General features: G+C 33.0%; 1 long non-coding RNA gene across 3 annotated transcripts; it reads left to right on the forward strand.

Moving 5' to 3' along the window:
• The first annotated feature begins 474 nt into the window (after positions 1-474).
• LOC132311650 (uncharacterized) lies at positions 475-7,579 on the forward strand. 3 transcript variants are annotated; one of them, XR_009483075.1, is made up of 6 exons: positions 475-943; positions 997-1,090; positions 5,020-5,088; positions 6,221-6,877; positions 7,106-7,208; positions 7,320-7,579. It is a non-coding gene; the product is annotated as an uncharacterized LOC132311650 (long non-coding RNA). The 3 variants fall into 3 exon arrangements; XR_009483074.1 differs by lacking the exons at positions 6,221-6,877; positions 7,106-7,208; positions 7,320-7,579 and adding an exon at positions 2,064-2,119 and having other exon boundaries at positions 478-943; positions 5,020-5,366; XR_009483073.1 differs by lacking the exons at positions 6,221-6,877; positions 7,106-7,208; positions 7,320-7,579 and having other exon boundaries at positions 479-943; positions 5,020-5,366.
• Positions 7,580-14,466: the final 6,887 nt, after the last annotated feature.

Here is a 14,466-nt window from a genome sequence, read left to right on the forward strand (position 1 = left end):
TCGATAAATTATTACAAAGTATTCTTAAGTTACATAGTTTACTTGTGCTTGAGTTGGCTAGTTTACTTGTGCTTGAGTTGGCTCGCCCTAAATACCAAAGCCCAAGCCTAAAAGGTTATTCTTAAGTTACATAGTTTACTTGTGCTTGAGTTGGCTCGCCCTAAATACCAAAGCCCAAGCCTAAAAGGTTATTCGTTGTCTCAAGCCCATGATTGGCTTTTGATTGGGTAATTGTTTCAGAATATTAAGTGGGCTTGTATTAATAAACACACCCATCTGCAAAGCCCAAAACCCGGGCGTGAATCCCCTGAAGTTATCTCCCATGCGGTCCTGTTGTGTATAATTTACGTGGCCAATATTTTGACACGTACTTATTTCTTCAAAAGGCCCCTAAGCTGCGTCGTTTTAGGCAGGAAAGTTTGTTACTTAACCATAGTTAAACTCAACAGTATAATACAAATACCCAGTTGAAGTATATATGTATTAAAATTCAAAGCATAGAATCTAAAAAAATTTCCCTCATTCTGAAATCATCTATAATTCAAAATTATCCCACGTAGACTTTAACTTTTCTCCCGCATGCGATTTGTGTTTTGAAGAGAACCAAATATTTGATTTAGGTTTTTCATATTCAACACTACTTTTCTCACAGGCGATTTGGGTTTTGTACACAGGAGGAATAGGATAACCAAGATTTAATTTAGGGTTTTCATCTTTTACTATTGCACTCTCGCACACGATTCCATGAAGAAAGAAGCAAAGGTAGATGTCGAATTGACTACTGAGGAGAGGAATTTGCTCGGTACAAGAATATGATTGGAGCTCGGAGGCGTATTTTTTCTTCGATAGAGCAAAAGGAGGATGCGGGAGGTAATGAATTGATAAAAGGTTGAATCGGAGTTATCCAGCCTACTGGTGAATCGACGGTGTTCTTCTACAAGATGTGAGTATTTTGCATGTAGTTTAGGGTTTTGATTTGGGGTTAGCTGTATGCAGGAAGGGGATTATTATTATTGGTATTGGCTAAATTTAAGTCTGGTGAGGTGAGGAGAGGAAAGAGGCAGCTGATCATTCACTCAAAGCATACCAGGTGTGTGTCTTTTCTTCTACTTTTTTGGTGTTAGTCGGAATTTTTGGTAAATATAGTTATTTGAAATAGCAATAGACAAGCATGTTATGCTCGTAACTTATCAAACTTCAAACTTATATGAATCTTTAGCATTTTTTTTCGCGTCTAATGTTAATTGCTTATTGTGTTTAATTATTACTATCTTGTGAGTTATGTTTGATCAATGTCAGCTATTTATTGTAAAAATATACTCTTATTGTGTTTAATTATTACTATCTTGTGAGTTATGTCTGATCAATGTCAGCTATTTCTTGATCCTTCATTTGACCTCCACCTCCTTATGGGTGGAAGTCTCTACTTACTTTATACACACACAGGTAAGAACATACACCCAACACAGGCCCACAAAACTTGGAGATTAGAGTTTCGGGTGAAATTTTTTGAAGAATAATTCAGTTGAACTAATGGAACCCCATGACAAAACGAAACTTCTGGGTTATGAGAGATATCTGGGAACTTTGATTTAAGTGACCAATTTTATTTATTTAATTTTCTTTATACAATAACTGATATTATGCAAAATATATTGCAGAATCCTAAGTGTTTAATTTTTCTTAGTCTTCCTATCAATTTTACTTTGGTTCTCTTTTTATCTCTAAATGTTGTGTTTCATTATTGAAATAAAATATAAAAAAATTCTATCGTTGTGGAATTATTAGTTTGTTCTATCTCCTGTGTATTAGATTAGTTTTGTGTCTGTGAAATGTGAAGTGTGTTTGTCCGGTCCAGTCCCATATATTTCATCATTCGAGAGTTTTGATTTGACCTTTGTCTTAGTTATCGCCTCTATATAATTTAAAATTTTTTAGTTAGTTATGACGTTTGGAATATAGCTACGAAATTATATCCAAGAACAGGATAATCATGTTAGTTTTAATTTCAATCCAACAAAATGATAATCATCTCAGTTTTGAAATTTTTTTTTGCTTGTCAGGTCATTATTATGTCTATTACCGGGGCACTGGATGCAGTTTTGTCCAAAGAACATAAGTATGAGATATGCCACCAGTTAATCTTAATATTCAAACCTATAATGCCTCTTTCATGATGCAATTAGATTTTATTTTAGGATATTCAATGTTGTATATTTTAGAATTTCTCTTTTTCTATATATCTTCCCAACGGGACTGTAAAATACTAAATGTAGAGATATGAATTGCAGAACAGAAAGGGTGGGTAGGGTTTACAGATTAAGGGTCGAAGCACCATGTTTGGTACTGTCTTGAAGTATGTTAAAGGTTGGTTGGTGAAGAACCAACCTCAGAGTAAACACCTCTCTCTCTCTCTCTCTATATATATATATGTTGGTTGATAACTTACTTACCAACCAAAAAAATATGTACCTTTGTTTCAGCACTGAAAAGAATAAATGATTTCTCTCATACTTCCTGTAATACCCCTAATTTCAAAAGGATAGTCCTGGTATTTAATTTATGCTTTAATTGACTTTTTAATTATTTGACTTACTTGACTTATTTGTATTATTTGAATTGTATTTAATTTATGTTTTAATTGACTTTTTAATTATTTGACTTACTTGACTTATTTATATTATTTGAATTAATTATTTGGTTTATTTACATTAATTGTGATTATTTGTGTTAATTGTTTTAATTATTTATTTGGCTTTAATTTTTTTTAAATTGTATTATTTGATTTAATTACCTGATAGAATTGTTATTAATTAATTGTTTTGATTTTTGAATTTACTTGCTTATCGTAAGTTAGGTTTATAAGTTAGGTTTAAATTTACATAGGTAGCCGACGTTGATTATAACCTAGGTTTAACTATGGGCCGAGTTATATCTTTATGGACTTCGGGTTTCTGTAGTGTCTATATATGTTGTTATACGTTGGTTTAGGGTTACAAATAAAACCTTATTCACCATATTCACTTATACAGTGAGATAGGGGGAATACAGAGAGAAAGCTTTAAGGGAAACACAAAGTGAACTTGGGTGATTAGCAAAGCAACTCAAGGAGGAAGGAGCGTGGTAGTGGGGAACTACAGTGTAGGACACAAACATATCACACAGAGACGGTGAATTAGAATTTCAAATCTGAAATTCAAAGGCAAGTCTCTGTTCCACTCTATCTCTTTAATCTGTGTTCTGTACATGCTTAGAAAGACTCCAGGGATTAAACCAACATTAAAACGGATTAAATAAATGTTAAAATTTATTTTGAATGCATGTTTAAACTATAATAAATCTCGTGAACCAAACTGGTGCAAGTTCTTAAAGTTTCTGTGTTTTGTTGCATGCCGTTCTTGAGGTTAAGCTTGGTTTAATTGGGATTATTGTTGCATGTTGGGGGCTTTCAAATAAATCTGGGACATTAAATGAACACCAGAACAGGAGTTTAAAATACTATAGAGACTCTGGACTTCGCCGGAGGCGAAGAAGACGAACATGTTAGGGGATGCGGCTCTCAAAAGAGGAGAACTGGCTCACCAAAAAGGGTAGAGCCGGCTCTAGGACTTGTAGAGCCGGCTCTACATGGGGTAGAGCCGGTTCCACATGAAGTGGAGGCGGCTCCACTAAGGGGGGAGCCGGCTCCAACTTTCTGGAGACGGCTCCAACCCCTTTTCTTGAGGTTTTGCGTGGTTCTGGGTCTAATTTGGCCTGTAGGAAGGTTTCTGGGTTGGTTCAGGGAATGTGGATGATCTGGATAATTATTTCAGAGATGTATAAACTGTTGGGAAGCATGTTAATGTTATTATGTTGAAGCATGCACAAAGATAAGGTTCAACACTAAACCTGTTTGGGAAACAGTGGATGAAAGGATTGAAATTAGTATATTGTTCTTACTATTTTCTGAAACAATTGGGGTTCTTTGTTTAAATTAAAGACATTAAACATGTCTTAACTGTGTACAAGTATATAGTTATTTATCCGGAAACATAAATCTATTTAGCTGGAATTAATTGATGATTATCTTTTCCGTTGATTGCATTAATTATGGTTCTGTTTGGAGGAATTAAATGTGCAGTTTTATTTCATGTATTTAAATGACTGGAATTGGGATTCTAAAGTTGTTATTGGATGCATAATTTAGTTATACACATGTTAAACTGTAATTATGCAAATTTTGGAGTATGGTTGATTAGTATCTGATACTGTTTTCATCAACTGTGTTATCTGGAGGAGCTAAATGTACAGTCTTTTCATTTATATCAAGAACTGTAATGGGATATCTAAATGTTATATTGGATGCATATATTGGTTGTGTACATGCTAAACTATATTTATGTTTATTCTGGGATGTTGGTTAATAAGTAATTATATTGTGTTATTAACTACGGAAACTGGAGGATGGTATGCGCCTGTATGGGACGGTGTCATACTAGGTACGGATTAGTTCAGACACTAAGCCCTACCTAAATTTGGATTAAGGTATGGATTAATCATAAAGATTAAGTCCATCACCAACATATGTCATATCAATTGTGAATTGAATGATCCACTATGGTTTCAGGATGGATTTGTTATACATATATCAGACCACTACACAGATGGATGGTATTATGTATTAGGAGGAGTACGGACTTTATATATATATTATATGGTGCCGTGGTATGAGCTTGAGTCTCATGACCATGGTTAGGGCGCGTATATCGCCTAGGATGGATAACTGGACATAGGTGTTGTTATCTGGTAAGTCTAGGTACTCATGCCCACCCTAGGGTGCGTATTCGCATGTTGCCTTCTATTCAGGCTGAGACAAACCTACTGGACTAGCGAGCGTCCTATAGTGTGTACTATAAACATATATGGACTACTCTAAATATTGTTGAGTCTTCCTACGATGTATCTGCGTATCGGATTACTGTTTGGATTGTAATAGATCAGGACTTGCATGTGGGCCTGACCCACTTCTTTATTTTTCAGGTGCTCATCAGTTTCAGGGTTAGAGTTTGGACGTGCAGAGCAGATACAGCTATTCATTCCTCCGATTATGTAGGAATCTTCTCTTGTTAGCTTTGGATTTTATTTTTATTATTTCAGTATCGTTTGGAGAATTTAAATAAGGGGTCCAATGGATGGATTTCATCTTGTATTCTGTGTTCGGTTATATATTAATTGTTTGATATCCCTCGGGTTTGGGCTCGGACCTGATCAATCCGCGTCTCGGATCCGAGGGGTATCACACTTCCTGAAAATTATTGTCCAGCAATGGCTTGAAAATTATTTGGATCGTAATTACAGTCATGGTTGTTCTTTTACTTGTTCTTCTATTCTATTGAGTTCTTCTTTTGTCTCTGAATGTCATGTGGTCCTTTTCTGCATGTTCACTTCTCTTTTTGTTCACTTTGGGTTTCAAATATGATTTTGCTCTTAGATATGTTGATAATAATTCTAAATATATTTAGAATGCAAAGAAGTGGTTTTATTTGAGTTTTTGACTGTTGCTTCCTTAAAAATGAGCTTGATTTACCATTCTTGCATAGTGATTTTGCCTTGCCAGCAAGATGAAAGGTGAATATGGTCTATAAATTATTCAGCTTACTTTTATCTAAAAATATGATCTTTTATCTCAAAATATGATTTAATTAGGACACTTTCTAGCATAAGGAAAGTCATATTATTGTATAATTTTGAGTTTAGTTTCCCAAAAAAATTGGTTTGCATCAATTCAATTTGTATTGAATTTTATACGAATATTTTAGTGATTGTTGTGTAGATTGTACATTGATGGTTGTCACCTTTGTCCATTCTATACTCTGTTAACCTTATCCTGAGATATGACAGACATTTTATCTCTTTTTATCCCAATACCTCAGCCTGAATTACATGTTATTTTTCAAATGCTGAAGGTTTTCGCATCTGTGTGGAATGCAGAATGTTTTTAACTAGAAATGATGCCAATTTGATTATAAACACTATGTAACTTACTTACCAACCAAAAAAATATGTACCTTTTCTTCAGCACTGAAAAGAATGAATGATTTCTCTCATACTTCCTGAAATTATTGTCCAGCAATGACTTGAAAATGATTTGGATCGTAATTACAATCATGGATGTTCTTTTACTTGTTCTTCTATTCTATTGAGTTCTTATTTTGTCTCTGAATGCCATGTGATTCCCAAGGAAAAGAAGAAACCATAGATGCAGCTTGTACAACCTCATCAAGATCACTCCTTTGTGTCACAAGAAAACTCAGTGAAGTTAAATAATCATTTGAAGATGTCTATTGACAAATTGTGGTGGTTTTATAAATTAATGATACGGTGGTCCATTTAGAGGGGTAGTTTAAGTATAAAGAGATGTTTAATTGTAATTTGATACGAATAAATAATTATTGTATAAATATATTGTAACTACCTTCTCAATTTTAGACCACCGCATTTCCTACTGTAGTTTGATTTTGAAATATTTTTGAAAAAAATATTTCAACCATGTTCGTTATGTCAACTCAACCAATATATAGATAAAATCAACAAAAATGTGATGTTACAAACTATGGTGAAAATAAGATCACTATGATGGAGAAGTTGCGTACCAAAATGTTGATGTGAGTTATATAAATTTGGTTGAAAACTCAGAAATGCAGCATGTGTGGACAATCTCATCAAGTTGTGGCGATTTTATAAATTAATAATAAGATGGTCCATTTAGAGTGGCTTAATAATAATCACCTACTCATTCGCATGGTCACTCAACAACCAAAGCCCAATTTACCAGCTATGGCCGATGCTCAGCTCAAGTCTGACGACCTCATGGACCAAATGAAACTCCAGAGCAAAGGTAAGGGTTTCTTATTTATACTCTATTTCATTCTCAATTTTATCTCAATTCTGTATCAATTACGATAATCAGACAAGCCTCAAATCCTCTCATCAGTCCAGTGCATTTTACAGCTGTATATATATATCTTGTTACTATGCATTCTCGCAATTTAGCTAGAATGCATCCATTGATGTGATTCTTTGATTATTTGTGTAATTATTTTATTTATTTTTTGGAGAATTTTAGGTATATATGAAGGTGGAAAAACCTGATGCCACCTTTTCTTTCAAGGATGAAGATTTGTTAACGTCTCCATTGGCAAGTTGAACCCCCGGATTGCTTTCATGAGGTCTCGTTCTCTTTTCATTTTAGTCTTTTTCAAATCTTTTATATTTCATACTTTACGAATAAAGTTCTTTAATTATGTTTTGATGTTTTTGTGATACATTGATGGATGCAGGGGTGCGATGAAGATTAAGGGCAGTCTCAGCGTGCCTTAAAATTTTACTCCTGACATTTTCCCCAAGCCTTCAAAAATGTGAGAGTACACAAAACCAATGATTTATGTGGGAGGGTGATTTACTATACAGTTATTCCAATTTTCTATGAAGCTACGATTTTGTAGATTGATACTATTTCACACCCATAGTAGGAAATTGATAATAATCTGAAACCATCCTTCAACATATATGGTATTTAGTTGAAAGTTTTTACTCCTACAGGAATTTTAAATTTTAATTTTCCTTTTCGAATCATTTTAAGTTCACTTGTCTCTTTGATTGAAATCATAAGCATTCGAGGATCTGTAATTTTTTTTATGTACCTTCATGGTTAGCTTATCTCACTAAACAATTGTTGTGGATTGGTTGTTAATCTCAAGCATTACGCACCAATGCATAATTCTTAGTTTCTGTCAGCATTTATTAAGAATTGTGTTGGAGTTAGAAATCATTGTAAGATTTCAAAGAATGTGGTATAATGGTGTCGGTTGGGAAAAGAGGGAGAAAAGTAAGTACTCCAAGAGAATTCTAAGATACGTTAATCGAATACAAAAATCAAAGGTCCTTGAATATCTTGATCTTTCTGTGTTTTCATTTTTTCAGAGCTAATACTTTGGGAGGAAATACATAAAACTGTACTATCTCTTGTAGTGGCTCACCTAAGAAATGAAAAGTTGTGTTTATCATCTTCCAAAAGGGTTTTTGTTTTCCATCAAAATGTTCATATATGTGCTCTTCTTGTTAAGCGAATAACAAATTGCATGAACGTTGCCATGGAAAATTGTGTGTATAAAATGGCTAGAGGAACACTGCACTATCGTCTAATTTATGAAATGTCTTTGAAGAAATATTTGAACAGTGTTTCTTATGTCATTACAACCAATATTGACACTACAATAAATCTAATTTAGTAATTAACTTCTCTCTCTTAACAACTTTATATTCGCCATAGTTTTTTTTAGTAACTTCAGAATCCTTCATAGAAAATTGTCTTTCTTAGTTACCTGATATCAACAAATCTTGTTAGTAACATTAAGAGTCTTGAAAGTACTAAAACTCCTTCATCACCACCTTCACCCTCAGAAGAAGGTATTCACATAGTGTCAAATAAGTAATGTCATACTTAAATATAATTTAATTCAACATATTATTTGAAGTTAAATTTTACCACAAACGGAGAATAAAAAAAATTTCACATGTTAATTTAAAGAGTTTCATCAAAAAAGTAAGCTCACAAGACTAGAGTGATAAATGAATCAAAAAAACCTTGGCAAAAGATTGGTATCAATAGCCATTTGCTCACTCACTACCTTCATTCTCAAAAGAAGATATTCACATAGTGCCCATAACTAATGTCACATATCAATATAACTCAATTCAACATATTATTTATGTTGTTACTTGAAGTTAAATTTTACCACAAAAAACAAAGCATTCAAAAAAATACTTTAACATGTTAACTTGGTAAAGTTTGATATTAATTACCATTTACTCACTCACCAGCTTCGCCGTCAAAAGAAGAGTTTGATATTAATTGTCATTTGCTCACTCACCACTTTCACCGTCAAAAGAAGGTATTCACATAGTGCCGAATAACTAATGTTACACATAAATATAACTTAATTCAACATATTATTTATGTTGTTATTTGAAGTTAAATTTTACTATTAAAAATAGAACATCCTAAAAATCTTAACCTTCTCACGCTTGAAAATGTACTTTATGTCTATGTGCTTATTACGCTTAGTCACCTTTAATTTTTCATAAACATAAGTAATATAAGTCTTTAGAGAAAGTCCAATTATGCCAGTAGCGTGATCTCTATGGATCCTAATGCCAATGACATACTTTGTATACCCATATCCTTGATGTCAAAAAACTTTACATAAAATTCTTAATACCATATATCACGTGAATATCATTGCAACCCACAAAATTGGAAAGTACAACCCAATCCATCAAGGATCAATAATCACATTATAATCCTATTTTAGAAAATGTAATGAAGGACCATAAAATAATTTTTATTATTTATATATAAAAATTTCCAACAATAACAACATAAATAATATGTTGAATTGATATGTGACATTAGTTACACGATACTGTGTAAATACCTTTTTTTGGGAGAAAAGGTATTGAGTGAACAAATAGCAATTAACACCAATTTTTGCAGTGTTTTTTTTTTATAACACATTGGTACAAAAGTAACATGAACTTTGTCAAAGAACTCCATGGTTCACTTCAGAGAATAACTAAATGTATGATTTTTTAATACTTGAAAAAATGGTTGTGGCTCTTTCAATTATTTTGCTAAACATCGAGTATTTTGTATATTGTCTAAAGTTAGCCCAAGCAACTAACCTTGGAATGGAACTCTTTAAATTAACACGTGACAGTGATTTTTAGGATGCTCTATTTTTTTGTTGTAAAATTTAACTTCAAACAACAACATAAATAATATGTTGAATTGAGTTACATTTATGTATGACATTAGTTAGTCAGCACTATGTGAATACCTTGATATGAGGGTGAAGGTGATGAGTGAGAAAATGGCAACTAATATTAGCCTAAGTGACTAACCTTGGGGTAAAACTCTTTAAATTAACGTGTGAAGGTGATTTTTAGGATGCTCTATTTTTTTTAAAAGTAAAATTAACTTCAAATAACAACATAAATAATATGTTAAATTGAGTTACATTTATACGTGACATTAGTTATTTGTAGTTATTCGGCACTATGTGAATACCTTGTTTTGAGGGTGAAGTTGGTGAGTGAGCAAATGACAATTAATAACAAACTTTGCCAAGTTTTTTTCGATAACACAATAGTTTTCATATAACAAGTTTCTAATCCAAATTATTTCCATTTGTACTAAATAAATTTTATCCTTTCCTGTAAGAATCACCGTGATGAATCATCAATCTCGACAACGGTTGTCTTAAATGGAGAATATGAAATAATTTTGCAAACTTTCACCCGTGTCATAGTACTTTTGCACAATTTTTAGTATGTTCACACATTCATTTTATTTTGTGTTCTTATGCATCTTTAAGGACTTCTTATAATTTTATTCCAATAGTTTTCACATGATAAATCTCAATCCTAAATTATATTCACCCTTACCTACATGGATTAAAGAGATGAATCATCGATCTCGGCAATTCTAAATGAACAATAACAAATGTTTTTACAAAATTTCACCCGAATTTTAGCACTTTTGCACAAGTTTCAATATGTTACTTCACAAATTTTAATATTTGTATTCTTATGCACAGGCAAGGACTTTTAAATAGTTTTATTGAAATGGTTCTCATATAACAAGTTTCCAATCCAAATTATTTACATTTGTACTAAATAAATTTAATCCTTTCCCTTAAGAATCACCGGGATGAATTCTTGACAACGGTTGTTCTAATTGAAGAATATGAATTGCTTTTACAAACTTTCTCCTCTATTATAGTATTTTTGCACAATTTTTAGTATGTTACTTCACATATGTATTAGACAACAAACAAAATACTTGACGTTTCTCAAAATAAAGAAAAGAGCGAAGGCCTTTTTGTTATTCCAAGTATTAAAAAAATCATACATTTAGTTAGGGACAAGTGAACCATGAAGTTCTTCGACAAAGTTCGTGTTACTTTCGTACCATTATGTTATCGAAAAAAACTTGCTAATTTGCTCACTCAACACCTTCACCCTCAAAACAAGGTATTCACCCGACTAACTACTGTCACACATAAATTTAACTCAATTCAACATATTATTCAATTCAACATATTATTTATGTTATTGTTTGAAGTTAAAATTTTACAACAAAAAAAAATAGAGCATCCTAAATATCAATATCAAGTGTTAACAATAAGGGATGAAAGAACACAGAAAATCTTGTAATGTATTCAATCTTTGAATGTGACACCTTCCTTGTTGATTTCGTATAATACATATTTGGGTTAATTACAATGACACCCCTTGAGGTTTGCCCAATTGACAGTCATATACAAGTTGGCTCACTTTTGAACAATGACACCCCCTCAACTTTGTTGCCTTTGACAAAGACACCCATTGAGGGTCTGACATGTGATAAAATGACATAAGTGCCCTTTGACTTGTGAAATGACACTTTTAAAAAGAGAAATTACCGAATTACCCAACCTAATAAATTTGAAATGTCTAAAATAACCTCTCCCACATCTCTCTATATACAAATATTGTCAATATATACATAACCTGATATATATATCAGGTATATGCATTCCATACATCTAACGAATCAGTAGGGTAGCCGAAGCCCTGGGTTAAAATTGCCTATATATTATATACACAAATGCACGTTCCATGGTTCTCCAACGTACCAATGGGGTGGTCACCGGAGCTCTGCGCTAGAATCGACGAAGCCCTAGGTCTATTGGAGAATGACAAAACAGCAATGTTGTAAAATCGCCCAAATCGTGCCAATCTTTTATTAATAACACACCAAAACAGAGTTAATTTCTTTGATCAGCAATACGTATATGTCTATATACCTCACTTTAAGATCTGGGTCTCTGCCAGTATATATATATATATATATATATATATATATATATATATAAGTTACAGACCACATATATATAAATATATAGACTCTTATGTACCGATCTGTGGCCAGAACAGTGTCTTTTGCCGCCACCGCTCGAAACGACATCGTCGCCAGCTAATCTTCTGATTTCTCCGATCCTTTTACTTCCAGGAGTAGATTCAAACGAGGTTTCAGATCGCGCAAAGGAATCAAATCAATCTATGAATCCGATTCAGCTAATTCCGGTGATGCCACCACCACCTCCACCGCAATCTCAGACCATAGTCTGATGATGCAAATGGATCCGAATTTATCTGTGGGTAGATCCTCTGTTTGTTTTCTTGGATTTTGGATTGGCGGAACTTTCCGGATGAGAGTTATGGTGGTTTTACAAAAATACGATCCATGGTAATATTGGGTGGTGGTTGTGTGGTGGAGATTGTGGTGGTGAGTGGAGAGGGGGAAAGAAGGGGTTTACGGTGGTGAAGGTGAATGGTGGTGACGATTCTGGGCTAAGGTGGGGGAGGTTGTCTCTTTTCTTGTGGGGAAGGTTGTCTTGCTTGTGGGTGATAGATGGGATGATGGTGGTGGCGGCGATAGAGGGGATGATGGTGGTGGCGATTGGGGGTGATGGTGGTGGCGATTGTGTGTGAGCCGAACTTTGATACAGAAGGTAGAGAGAGAAATTAAACACTATTAGGTGAGATTGGTAAAAGGGCAAAAGAGTCATTTTAAAATTATGGTATTTTACAATTAAAATTAGTTAAATATTGAAGGGCAATTTTGTCTTTTCAAAACTTTTAAGGGACTGTTTGGATCAAACTTTTGTTAGGGGGTGTCATCGTCCAAAAAACGTCCAACTTGTATATGGGTGTCATTATGGCAAACCTCAGGGGGTGTCGTTGTAATTAACCCTACATATTTTTGACCCGTTGCTTCTTCGTTCAAGAGTTTTCATAAACTACCAATATTTTTAAAAAACTAACCAAAAGGATAAATACAACAGAATTAAGAAATTCAAAGCAACTCTATATCCTCAAGCCCCATACAGAGTAGTGCTTCCAAATATGCATCAGTAGCTAGCAGACCTTGTTTGATCCTCATGTAATTTAAGATTACTCTCCCTTCAGATATTCCAAATAATCACATTACCATCTTATGAACTTTACTCCCCTTTGTGATTCTTTTGAATTAGTCACAAACCATGCAAAGCCTCCTCAAGTTTTGCCAAACAATATGCCTAGAAAAAAGTCTGCCAACGCAAGTTGACACAACAAAGAAAGTGGAGAGGAAAAAAATTACTTTCATTTACTAAAAACTAACAATGTAAATAAAAATTATTAGCTTAATCTTATACTAATGAACACATGGACCACCTGCAAACACATATATCTATATCAATATATCTCTTTATATATTCGGTATCCTCATTCCAAACATTCAATTACAATCCTAATAATCATTTAACTCTAGACCCAAAATTAAAAATAGAAAACTAAAAAACTGGACAAATTTTAAGCTCGTGTCTGCCATATACAAACAATTGGATGACCTTTAAATGAGAAGGATATCTAATTTAGAGAAAAAATTATTTGAGGTCAAGCCGTTATAAATAATAAATTGAATGATAAACAAGTGGAGGTACTCAATACAATTTAATGTGCTCTAAATAATCAAAATTAAATGCAAAAGAAATTCTTAAATTTTAATTTAAAAATAAGATCATAAATGAGATAGGGGATGTAATCCATACAATTAAATAAACTTTATCACTTCCACAAAGAAATTAAAATTACATAAAAGAACAATGAAAAAAGAAAGTATTTTTCGCGCTCAATCTTATAGAACAACTCACTTAAACCACCTATAAACAAATTTATCCTTTGCCTTAAATATTCAAAATCATTAATATATACATATTTTATGTTATGTCTGACCCCAAATAACAATTGGAACACCTATAATGTTTTTTACAGCATACTATTTAGGAAACCATTCACATAATTAAGCCCATAAATTCATTAAGCCTTCGATTATTGGATTTCTTTGTAAATCAGTACCTCTAAGCATTCTATACTGCCCAAAGGTTTCCACAAAAGACCTTCCATGAAACCATGGATCATTAAAAATCCTAACTTGAAAACATAATTAGGGAAAAACAAAAATTACTCGTGAAAATCTAGCCCAAAGCCCCAAAAATGCATGAACAATAAATTGTTAAATTAGAAAACCATTATCACTCCATCCCAAACCTCACCGTACAACAATCCATGGTCCAAATAAAACAAAAATATAAAAAATAAAAAATAAAAAATAAAATAGCAATCAAAGCAAAACCCAATTTCAATCATATAAAACCTAGACAACATCTTCTTGGCTTAAGAAACCCTAACTCACAAAGATCTTTGAAGATGAAACCCTAATCAAAATTTTGTTTCTGGTACTTTGGTGTTGCAGAATAAATAGCGTGTGAGAGAATTTGGAGGTTTAATATATATTTTTACTTGTAGTATGTAGTATAGTACAGTCGGGGTTAACTGGGA

Source organism: Cornus florida, unplaced genomic scaffold, assembly GCF_030987335.1.
Source record: "Cornus florida cultivar Cherokee Brave unplaced genomic scaffold, ASM3098733v1 CherokeeBrave_3.0.0_Hap2_Chr06, whole genome shotgun sequence".
NCBI lineage: Eukaryota > Viridiplantae > Streptophyta > Magnoliopsida > Cornales > Cornaceae > Cornus > Cornus florida.